Genomic DNA, 12478 nt, shown 5'->3' on the forward strand with positions numbered 1-12478 from the left:
CTCAGTACATCCACCAGTACAGCATTGGACAGCAGCCAGGAGAGCAGCTCCGACAAGTTAGAACCATAGAAATCATAGAAAAGTTACAGCACAGGAGGCCATTCGACCCATCTTGTCCATGTCAGCCCGAGACCACCCAGGTGCCCTTTCAAATTCCACCTTCCTGTACCCGGCCCATAGCCCTGTATCTTAGAGCACTCAAGGTGCAGATCCAGGAACTTTTTAAAAAGAGTTTAGGGTCTCTGCCTCCACCATCAACTCCGAATTCCACTACCCTCTGCGGAAAAAAGTTCTTCCTCATGTCCCTTCTACACCTTCTGCCACTTTCTGCCACTTCTGCCACCTTCTCTATCCCCTGGTTCTAGAATTCTCCATCAAGGTAAATAATTTTATCCCATCCGCTCTATCCCTTCCCCTCATAATTTTATGCACCTGAATTAAGTCACCCTTCAGCCTTCCTTGTTCCAACCTCTCCTCGCAGCTACACTTTTCCAGCTCTGGCAACATTCATGTAAACCTCTTCTGCAATCTCTCCAGGACAATTATCCTGTCATGTGGTGACCACAATTGCACACAACTCTCCAGTTGTGGCCTCACCAGTGTTCAATACAATTCCAACATTATATCCTTACTTTTATATTCTGTACCTCTGCCAGTGAAGGACAGCATTCCATATGCTTTTGTTATAACCTTGTCTACTTGAACTATGCCTTTAGGGACCTGTGTACTTGTACGCCAAGATCTCTCACTTCATTTACCCCTCTTAATATATTCCCATTTATTTATCTTTTTAATAAACATTTTATTGAGGTATTTTTGATATAGTGACAACAACAAAATAAACAATATACATGAAACCATAAACATGGTGCAAAAGCCATTTACCTCTCGTACAGGTCCCACCGTTATTGACCACCTACTCTAATCTAAACTACTCCCCCCACCCCCCGTCTGCTGACGATTAATTTCCTGCAAAGGCGGCGACGAACGGTTGCCACCTCCGGGTGAACCCTAACCGTGACCCTCTCAATACGAACTTGATTTTCTCCAAACAGAGAAAGCTAGCCATGTCCGACAGCCAGGTCTCCGAATTTGGGGGCTTTGAGTCCCTCCATGCTAATAGTATGTGTCTCTGGGCTACCAGGGAAGCAAAGACCAGAACGTCTGCCTCTTTCTCCTCCTGGATTCCCGGGTCTTCCGGCACCCCAAAAATCGCCACCTCTGGACTCAGCGCCACCCTTGTTTTTAACACCGTGGACATGACGTCCACAAACCCCTGCCAAAATCCCCTAAGCTTTGGACATGTCCAAAACATGTGGCCATGTTTCGCCGGTCCTCCGGCACATTTGCGCACCTGTCCTCCACCCCAAGGAATCCGCTCATCCAGACCACTGTCATGTGAGCCCAGTGAATAACCTTAAATTGTATCAGGTTGAGCCTGATACATGTTGCAGACGCGTTGACTCTACTCAACGCGTCCGCCCATAGACCATCTTCTATCTCACCTCCCAGTTCCCCCTTCCACTTGCGTTTCAGCTCCCTGGTCTGCGTCGCCTCCGACCCCATAAGCTCCTTATAAAAGTCCGAGACGCTTCCTTCTCCTACCCACCCTCTGGAAACTACCCTGTCCTGAAACCCCCTTAGCGGAAGGAGCGGGAAGGTTGACACCTGTTTGCAAAGGAAGTCCCGCACTTGCAGATACCTGAATTTGTTTCCCCTCGCCAACCCAAACTTCTCCTCCAGCGCCCCCATACTCAGAAAGCTCCCCTCGATAAACATGTCCCCCATCCTCTCAATCCCCACTCTCCGCCTTAACTGGAACCCCACATCCATACTTCCCAGGGCAAACCGGTGATTATCACAGATTGGGACAAGACCGATGCTCCCTCTGCTCCCACATGTCTCCTCCATTGCCCTCAGAATTTCAGGGCCGCCACCACCACGGGGCTGGTGGAGCACAGTGCAGGCGGGAACAGCAGAGGCGCAGTTACCAACACCCCAAACCTGTCCCCTTACATGAAGCCGCCTCCATACCCTCCCATGCCGACCCCTCCCCCACCACCCACTTCCTGATCATGGCTATATTAGCCGACCAGTAATAGTTACTAAAATTTGGCAGCGCCAGCCCGCCCTCTCCCCAACTCCGCTCAAGCATTACCTTCCTTACCCGCGGGGTCTTGCCCACCCAGATGGAACCCGTGATCACTCTGTTGACCCGCTTAAAAAAGGACCGCGGAATAAACATGGGGAGACACTGAAATACAAATAGGAATCTCGGGAGGACCGTCACCTTCACCGTCTGCACCCTCCCAGCCAGGGACAACGGAATCGCGTCCCAGCTCCGAAAATTGTCCTTGATTTGGTCCACCAGCCAGGCCAGATTCAATTTATGCAGCCGGTCCCATTCCCTCGCCACTTGGATGCCTAGGTACCTAAAGCTTCCCTTTACTAACCTAAATGGCAGCTCTCCCAGTCGCCTTTCCTGTCCCCTCGCCTGGACCACAAACATCTCACTCTTTCCCATATTAAGCTTGTACCCCGAAAACCGGCCAAATTCCCCTAGAGTCCTCATGATTTCTTCTATCCCCTCTATTGGATCCGAAATGTACAGAAGCAGTTCATCCACATAGAGCGAAACCCTGTTCTCCACCCCACCTGGACCAGTCCACTCCAACCCCTCGAGGTCTCAGAGCAATTGGCAACGACTCTATAGCCAGCGCAAACAACAGTGGGGAGAGGGGGCATCCCTGTCTCGTCCCCTGGTGCAGTCCAAAATAGTCCGATGTTGTCCTATTCATCCGTACACGCCACAGGAGCCTGATACAGTAACCTGACCCAGTCAACAAAGCCCCGCCCAAATCCGAACCGTCCCAGTATCCCCCACAGATAGTCCCATTCTACCCGATCAAAAGCCTTTTCTGCAACCATTGCAATCACTTCCTCCACCTCCCTACCTTCTGGGGGCATCATGACCACATTTAACAGCCTTCTTACATTGGCCACCAGCTGCCGGCCCTTAACAAACCTCATCTGGTCCTCCCCAATAACGTCCGGAACAGAATCCTCGATCCTGGAGGACGAGATTTTGGCCAGCAACTTGGCATCTACATTCAACAGGGATATCGGCCTGTAGGACCCAGACAGCTCCGGGTTCTTGTCCCGCTTAAGGATCAGCGAAATTGTTGTCTGTGACATCGTCGGGGGCGGCACCCCTCTTTCCCTTGCCTCATTGAACATCCTCATCAACACCGGCCCCAATATCCCAGAGAACTTTTTATAAAACTCCACTGGGTACCCGTTCGGACCCGGGGCCTTACCCGCCTGCATGGCCTTCAGACCCTCCACTATCTCTTCCAATCCGATTGGGGCCCCCAGCCCTTCTACCAGCTCCCCGTCCACCTTTGGGAATTTCAGCCCCTCCAAGAAGTGCCTCATCCCCTCCGGCCCCGTAGGGGGTTCCGACCTGTACAGCCTACTGTGGAAATCCCGAAACGCCTTATTCACACCTGCTGAATCTCCAAACTGGTTCCCATCTCCGTCCTTTACTTTCCCTATCTCCCTGGCTGCCTCCCTCTTTCTAAGCTGCTGTTGCAAGCGTCCGCTGGCCTTCTCTCCATGCTCATAGATCGCCCCCCCTCGCCTTTCTCAGCTGCTCCACCGCCCTCCCTGTGGTCAGCAAGCTAAATTCCGCCTGTAAACTCCGCCGTTCCCTTAAAAGCCCTGCCTCTGGGATCTCCGCATACCTCCTATCGATCTGTAGTAACTCCTTTACCAGACGGTCCGTCTCTGCCCTGTCCACTTTCTCCCTATGGGCCCGTATCGAGATCAGCTCCCCTCTGACCACCGCCTTCAGTGCTTCCCAGACCACCGCTGCCGAAATTTCCCCTGTGTCGTTGACCTGCAGGTAGTTCTGAATACATTTCCTCAGCCGCTCGCACACCCCTTCGTCAGCCAAAAGTCCCACATCTAACCTCCATTGCGGGCGCTGGTTACTGTCTTTGCTAACCTGCAGGTCAACCCAGTGCGGAGCATGGTCTGAGATTGTGATCGCCGAGTACCCCATGTCCACCACCCCTGCCAGTAAGGCCCTGCTCAAAATAAAGAAATCAATCTGGGAATACACTTTATGCATGTGTAAGTGGAAGGAGAACCCCTTCACCCTCGGCTGCCCATATCTCTAAGGATCCAACCCCCCATCTGCTCCATGAACCCTTTTAGTTCCTTTCCCTTTGCTGGCACCCTGCCTGTTTTCGAGCTTGACCGGTCCAAGCCAGGGTCAATAACTGTGTTGAAGTCCCTTCCCATGACCAACCTGTGCGAGTCCAGGTCCGGTATCTTCCCCAGCATCCTCTTTATAAACTCCACATCATCCCAATTTGGCACATACACATTTACTAATACCACCTGCACCCCCTCTAGCTTCCCACTGACCATAATGCATCAACCTCCCACATCCGAGACTATTCTACCCGCCTCAAACACCACCCGCTTATTGATCAGGATCGCGACCCCTCTAGTCTTTGAGTCTAGTCCCGAGTGAAAGACCTGACTGACCCAGCCTTTCCTCAATCTAATCTGGTCAGTTACTCTAAGGTGCGTCTCCTGCAACATTACCACGTCCAACTTCAGTCCCCTAAGATGCATGAACACACGTGCCCTCTTGACCGGCCCATTTAACCCTCGAACATTTCAAGTGATCAGCCTAGTTGGGGGGCTCATTGCCCCCCCCCCCTTCGCCGATCAGCCAGCCCCTTTATTAGGCCCGCCTCTAGTCCATGCTCCGCACCCCCACCGTTTTGCCCCTAGACAGCCCCCGCCCCAACCTCTTCACTGTCCCTCAGCCCAAGTCCCTCCCTCGCCAGCAGAACATTTACCCCTCCCCACCCCCAGTAACAACACTCTGTAGCCCAACCCCTTTACTAAACCAAACATATACACCCCCCCACTGCACGTCTGAGAGCTAGCTCACCCAGCTAGCTTGGTGGCCTGGCCCCCATCCCTGGCACCAGATAGTCTCCCACCTATTGTTTCTTCCCCACCCTCCCCCCGCTCATACAAACAGACTCCAACATCAAACAATCCCCACAAAATTGCCCAACAGAAAAACACCAAGATCAAAACAAGCACCCCTCCATCCTCCAACAGTGCAAATGAAAACCTAAATTCACTCAGCTCTACCGCTGGTCCCAAATCAATGCAAACGGCATGACAAACAACTTCCATGAAATGCAAAACGGGAAACTTCTTACAAAAACAGAGAAACAAAAAGAAAACACAAAAACATGAAGGTTGCAGCCAAGTTCAAAAGTTCTCAATCCATCACCAGCCCTTTCTTTTTTACAAAGTCCAACGCGTCCTCAGGCGGCATGAAGTAGAAGTGCTGATCTTCATGCGTGACCCAGGCTGGGTATAACAGTCCAAACTTCACCTTTTTCTTAAAAAGGATCGACCTGATCTGGTTGAAACCTGTTCTCCTTCTGGCCACCTCTACACTCAGGTCCTGGTAAACCCGCAGGATGCTATTGTCCCACTTACAGCTCCGTGTCTGCTTGGCCCACTGTAGAATGCGCTCCTTATCCAGGTACCTGTGGAATCTCACCACCATTGCCCTCGGGGGGGGGGTCTCCCATTCACGGCTTCCTCGTGAGCGCTCTGTGAGCCCTAGCCACCTCCAAGGGCCGGGAGAATGCCCCAACCCCCAGCAGGTTCACAAAAGTGTCTGCGATGTATGCCCCAGCGTCCGTTCCTTTGGACCCCTCCGGGAGCCCGACGATTCTTAGGTTCTGCCGGCGGGACCTATTTTCTAGGTCCTCCACCTTCTCCAGGAGCTTCTTCCGCTGGTCCCTCAGCATCCCCACCTCCAGCTCCACCGCAGTCTGATGTTCCTCCTGCTCATCCAGCGCCTTCTCTACCTTCTGGATTGCCCGATCTTGGGCGTCCAATTTAAGCTCCAGCCGCTCAAACGACTCTTTTATCAGGTCCAAGCAGTCCCGTTTCTGCTTAGCAAAGCCTTCCTGAATGATTTGCATCAGCTGCTCCATAGACTGCTGGGTCGACAAGCCAGAGGTCTGAACCTCTGTCATGTTGCCTTCTGTTGCAGCTACAGCGCAAGCCTTCTCTATATTTTTGTTCCTGCCCTTACAAACACTTCTAGTCCTTCTTTCCATGTAAACAATTGCCACTAACATCCGTTTTACAATTCAAGTCCAGTAGAAAAACGGGGGAAAAGGTCCAAAAGTCGGACCGGAGTAGGAGCCACCAAATGTGCAACTTACTCCTTCATAGCCACAACCAGAAGTTGTATATTCCCATTTATTGTGTACTCCCTACAACTGTGTGTCCTCCTTAAATGATGACCTCACACTTCTCGGTGTTAAATTTCATCTGCCATTTTATCGTCCACTCCACCAACCCATCTAGATCATTTTGGAGTTATCCTCCAAACCCTCCACCACTCGGCCAATCTTGGTGTCATCTCCAAATTTCCCAATCGTTCACATCCAAATCGTTAATATAATAACACAGACAGTAAGGGTCCCAACACTGAGCCCTATGGAACACCACATGAAATAACTTTCCAATTGCAAGGGCAGCCAATGATCCACTTTGTTTCCTGTTACTATGCCAACTTTTTATCCAGTTTGCCACATTGCCCTGTATCCCATAGGCATGTGGGACCTTGTCAAATGCTTTGCTAAAGTCCATGTACACAACATCAACTGCACTACCTGCATCAACCCTTCTTGTCACTTCCTCAAAGAATTCAATCAAATTTGTGAGGCAAGACCTTACTTTAAAAAATCCATGTTGACTATCCCTGACTAGTTAATGGCTTTCTATGTGACAGTTAATCGCATCTCTCAGGATTGATTCTACTAATTTGCTCACCACTGACGTAACACTAACTGGCCTATAATAGTTTGGCATTTTGTTTGATCCCTTTTTAAACAATGGAACCATGTTTGCATTTTTCCAGTGCTCCGGTATCTCCTGTGTCCAGTTAGGATTGGAAAATCATCCTCAGAGCCTCTGTTGAAGCCTCCCTGGCCTCCTTCAGTAGCCTTGGAAACAATCCATCTGTCCCTGGTGACTTATCAACTTTCAAGGATTCCAGCCCTTTGAGTACTCAATCCAATATCTCATAATGTTCCTCCTGGACTACTATATCTGCGTCATCCATTTCCTTTGGAAACAGGGAGTCAAAATATTCAGAGAAAACCCAGCTCACAGCCTCTGCATCTACACACAAGTTCCCTTCTTCATCTCTGATAGGTCCCATTTTTTACTTAACTAATCTTTTACCATTAATATATTGGTAAAACATCTTTGGGTTGGGGCAGCACGGTGGCGCAGTGGTTAGAACTGCTGCCTCACGGCGCCAAGGACCTGGGTTCGATCCCGGGTCACTGTCCGTGTGGAGTTTACACATTCTCCCCGTGCCTGTGTGGGACTCAACCCCACAACCCAAAAAGATGCCCACACCTATCCTCCACTCCTGCAAAGAACTGGCTCATCCTCATAACCGTCATGTAGGACCTACCCACCACCTTAAACTGGATGCGGCTTAACCTTGCACACGATGAGGACGCGTTCACCCTCCGAAAGTCCTCTTTCCATGTCCCGACCCACACCTCCGCCCCCCCCCCCCCCCCCCCAACTCCTCCTCCCATTTGCGCTCAATCTCCTCCACCAGAGTGCCTTCTCTCCATCAATTCACTGTATATCCAACACCCTCCCCTCCTGTACATCATCCTCTGACAACAGCTTGTCCTGCAACACCAGAGATGGCAGTCCGGGGAAGACGGCACTTCTCTCCTCACAATATCCTTCACCTTGGGCAACACACACAATTCCTCAAGCCCCACGAATTTGCCCTGATAAACAACCCCCTAAAATACTTGATCCCCACCTGCCGCCACCCCCGAAACCTCACATTCAGACCCACCTGCACAAACCTATGGTTGTTGCAAATCAGCGTCCACAACGACATGCCTTCCAACCCAAAATGCTCCCTGAACTGGCTCCACACCCGTAAAGCCAAAACCACCACCAGGCTCACGGAGTATCTGACTGGCGAGAACGGAAGAGGCGCCATCAACAGAGCCCTCAAACACGTCCCCCTACACAATGACACCTCCATCCACCCCCACACCGATCCCTCCTCCACTGGCCATTTTCTCCCCATTGCAATGTTTGCCGCCAAATAATAATTTATCAAATTCAGCAACGCCAGCCGCCCCCCTCCCTCCCCACCTCTCCAGGAACACCCTCCTCACCCTTGGGATCTTTCCCTGCCCAGACAAATCCCCAAATTATCCCGTTAACCTTCCTGAAAAAGAACTTGGGAGCAAAGTTATGGAGGTTCTGGAACACGATCAGGAACCTGACCAGAATGATCATTTTCAATGTCTGCACTCGCCCAGCCAGTGACAGCAGCAACACATCCCACCTCTTAAAATCCACCTTCATTCCCTCCATCAGGCAAGCCAAGTTCAATTTGTGTAGTTGGGTCCAGCTCTGCACCACCTGGATTCCTAGGTAGTGAAAACTCGCCTCCACGACCTGGAACGGCAACTCTCCAAACCTCCTCTCCTGCCCTCTGCATTAATTGGGAAAACTTCACTCTTCCCCATGTTGAATTTGTACCTTGCAAACCAGCCAAATTCCCTCAGGATCTGCATAATCATTTCAATGCTGCCTACCGGGTCTGAAATGTCTAACAAATCGTCTGCATATAGCGCAACTCTACGCTCAGCACCCCCCCAGCTCAATTCCTTTTCAATCCCTCGACACCCTAAGCGCCATTGCCAATGGCTCCATCGCCAAGGTGAAAAGCAATGGGCAGAGAGGGCACCCCTGTCTTGTACACGATCTAACCCAAATACGCCAAACTCGTCCTGTTTGTCCAAACATGTGCCAACAGCGCCCTGTTCAACTGCCAAACCCAATCCACAAACCACTGACCAAACCCCCGACCCAGGACCTCCAACAAATATGCCCACTCCACCCGATCAATGGCCTCTCTGCGACCATTGCCATTACTACCTCTACCTCCTGTCCCTCTTGAGGGCAACACAAAAACAATAAGCAGAATACGCACATTCGCCGACAACTACCGTCCCTTCACAAATCCCGTCTGGTTCTCCCCTATCGCCCCCCAGCACACAGTCCTCTATTCGCGATGCCAGCACCTTCGCCAAGCACCTCGGGCAGCAGGGTAGCATGGTGGTCAGCATAAATGCTTCACAGCTCCAGGGTCCCAGGTTCGATTCCCGGCTGGGTCACTGTCTGTGTGGAGTCTGCACGTCCTCCCCCTGTGTGCGTGGGTTTCCTCCGGGTGCTCCGGTTTCCTCCCACAGTCCAAAGATGTGCGGGTTAGGTGGATTGGCCATGCTAAATTGCCCGTAGTGTCCGAATAAAAGTAAGGTTAAGGGGGGGTTGTTGGGTTACGGTTATAGGGTGGATACGTGGGTTTGAGTAGGGTGATCATGGCTCGGCACAACATTGAGGGCCGAAGGGCCTGTTCTGTGCTGTACTGTTCTATGTTCTATGTTCTATCTTTGCATCGACATTAAGCAGCGATATCGGGCAGTACGGCCCACATTGCTTTGGGTCCTTATCTTTCTTCAAGATCAGGGAGATGGAAGCTTGCGACAATGTGAGGGGAGCTCCTCCCCATTCCTCGCTTCACTGTACGTCCTCACTAGCAGCAGCCCCAGCCCCGCAACAAACGTCTTATAAAACTTTTCCGGGAACCCATCCGGCCTCGGGGCTTTCCCTGCCTGCAATCACATCCTCCCCTCCCTCAACCCAATCGGGGCCCCCAGCCCCTAAACCCTCTCCTCCTCCACCTTCGGGAACTCCAACCCATCAGATACCATCTCATCCCCTCCTCCCCGGCTGGAAGCTCTGACTCGTAAAGCCTCTGTTGAAGGCCTCAAATACCCCATTCACCCTCTATGGGTCCGTCACCACATTACTCCTCTTGTCCCTTACTCTACCAATCACCCTGCTTCCTCAGCTGATGGGCCAGAATCCTTCTTGCCTTTTCCCCGTACTCATACACTGCCCCTCTGGCCCTCCACAACAACCCTACCGCCTTTCCCGTGGACACTAACCCAAACTCCATCTGGAGCCTCTGCCTCTCCTTCAACAACCCCTCCTCAGGCATCACTGTGTACCTCCGATCCACCCTCAGAATCTCCTCTACCATCCTAGCCCTTTCATCATAGAATTCACAGTGCACAAGGAGGCCATGCAGCCCATCATGTCTTCACCAGCCCTTGGAAAGAGCACTCTACTTAAGCCCACGCCTCCACCCCATCTCCCCTAACCTTTGGACACTAAGGGGCAAATTAGCATGGCCAATCCACCTAAGCTGCACATCTTTGGACTGGGGTTCCATCCTCACCCTCTGCGCCCGGACCAAAATAAATTCACTCCTAACTACCGCCTGAAGTGCCTCCCAGTGTGGCAGCCGTGATCTTCCCCGTGTCATTGAACTCCACATAACCCCGAATGACAGCCCTCACCCGCTCACACACCCCTTCATCCAGCAACAGTCCCACATCTAACCTCCATTGCGGCCATTGGGCCTCCCCCTCCCCCCACTCCACCACATGCAAATCCAACCAGTGCGGCACGTGGTCGGAAACCACAATCGCCGAGTACTCCGAGTTGGCCACCCCCGCCAGCAGCTCCTTATCCATCACAAAAAAGTCGATCTGGGAGTACATCCGGTGCACATGTGCAAAGTACGAGAACTACTTCCCCCTCGGCCTTCCAAATCTCCACCGGTCCCCCTCCACATCCCCATGCCATCCATGAACCCCTCAACTCTCTAGCCACCGCTGACGCCTCGATGACTTAGGACTCGACCGGTCCAAACTTGGATCCAAGGCCAAATTGAAATCACCGCCCCATAACCAGTATATGCGTGTCCAAGTCTCGGATCCTCACGAAAACCCGCCTCATAAAGTCCACGTCACCCCAATTTGGGGCATAAACATTCACCAGGACCACCAGCATCCCGTCCAACTTCCCACTAACCATCACATATCTACCCCCCCCCCCCCCCCCCCGGATCGGGCACATTGCTCCCCACCTCAAAAGCCACGTTCGTATTAACCAGCACCCCCCCCCCCCCCCCCCCCCCTTGGCTTCATGTCTAACCCCAGGTACAAGACGTGCCCCACCGATCCTTCCTCAGCCTCATCTGATTCCCCACCTTCAGGTGCGTCTCCTGCAAGAACACAACGTCTGCCTTCAAGCTCTTCAAGTGCGTGAAAATACTCGACCGTTTAACCTGCCCATTCAACCCTCGCACATTCTGTGTGACCAGCCTGTTCAGGGGGTTCCCCACCCCCCTCCCCTGCCAATCAGCCACACCCCTTTCTAAGCCAGCCCATGGCCCACATCACGTGCCTTTTCTGGCCCGCCCCCAGATGTCCACCGCCATCTCTCCCTTCCCAACTACACCACACTAACCAAGCCCATGTCAGCAATCCTCCCCCACTCCCCCACAGCCAAACAAAGAACCAATCCAATTCCCCCTCCCCCACACCTTCCTCCTGACAACTCCCCATTGCACTCCTGTTAACTAGCCTGTCCAGCTAGCATGGTGGCCCCTGCCCAAGGCCTCCGACTTCCCCTCATCCTCCCAGTCCACCCCTCCCCGCCCAACCCCCCCAACCATCAACAAACAAAGAGAAATAAAACACTCATCATCACCGTTCCCCCTATCCCCTCATGACCTGCCTCAATCCACCCACCCAATAGGCCCCACAATTTACACAGAACTCCTCTGCAAAGTTCAACGTTCTCACACTCCTCTCAGTCCATGGTCCCTCAAAGTCCATCGCCTCCTCCGGTGAGTCAAAATAAAATTCCTGTTTATGAATCGTCACCCACAAGTGGGCAGGGTATAAAACCCAGAACTTCACTCCCTTCTTGGAGAGGGTGTCTATTATCCAATTATACTTGGCCAGCTCCGCACCCAGGTCCTGGTAAATCCACAGCTCACTCCCATTCCAGGTGCATTTCTTGGTCTGCCTCGCCCATCTCAAGATCGTCTCTTTATTCAGGAACCAATGCAGCCTCACCACCATTGTCCTCGGTGGCTCCCCCACCTGCAGCCTCCTCCTCAGCGCCCTATGCATCCGATCCACCTTGAAGGGCCGGTCAAAGGGCCCCACCCCATCAGCTTCTCCAACATGCTTGCCACAAACTTGGCGGCCTCCACACCTTTGATGCCTTCAAGCATCCCACCAATCCTCAGATTCTGCCTCCTGGAGGGGTTCTCGAGGTCCTCTAACTTCTCTCTCAGCCTTTTCTGGCTGCTCATCACCATCCCCACCTCCAGCGAGGTCAGCCAATCCTCACCGACTCCTTAACCTTCTGGATCGCTAGGCCGTGAGCCTGTCTCTGCTCCACACGCTCGATCACCACCCCAAGCGGTTCCACTACCTTGGTCAAATCT

This window comes from Scyliorhinus canicula, chromosome 15 (genome assembly GCF_902713615.1).
Source record: "Scyliorhinus canicula chromosome 15, sScyCan1.1, whole genome shotgun sequence".
Classification (NCBI taxonomy): domain Eukaryota; kingdom Metazoa; phylum Chordata; class Chondrichthyes; order Carcharhiniformes; family Scyliorhinidae; genus Scyliorhinus; species Scyliorhinus canicula.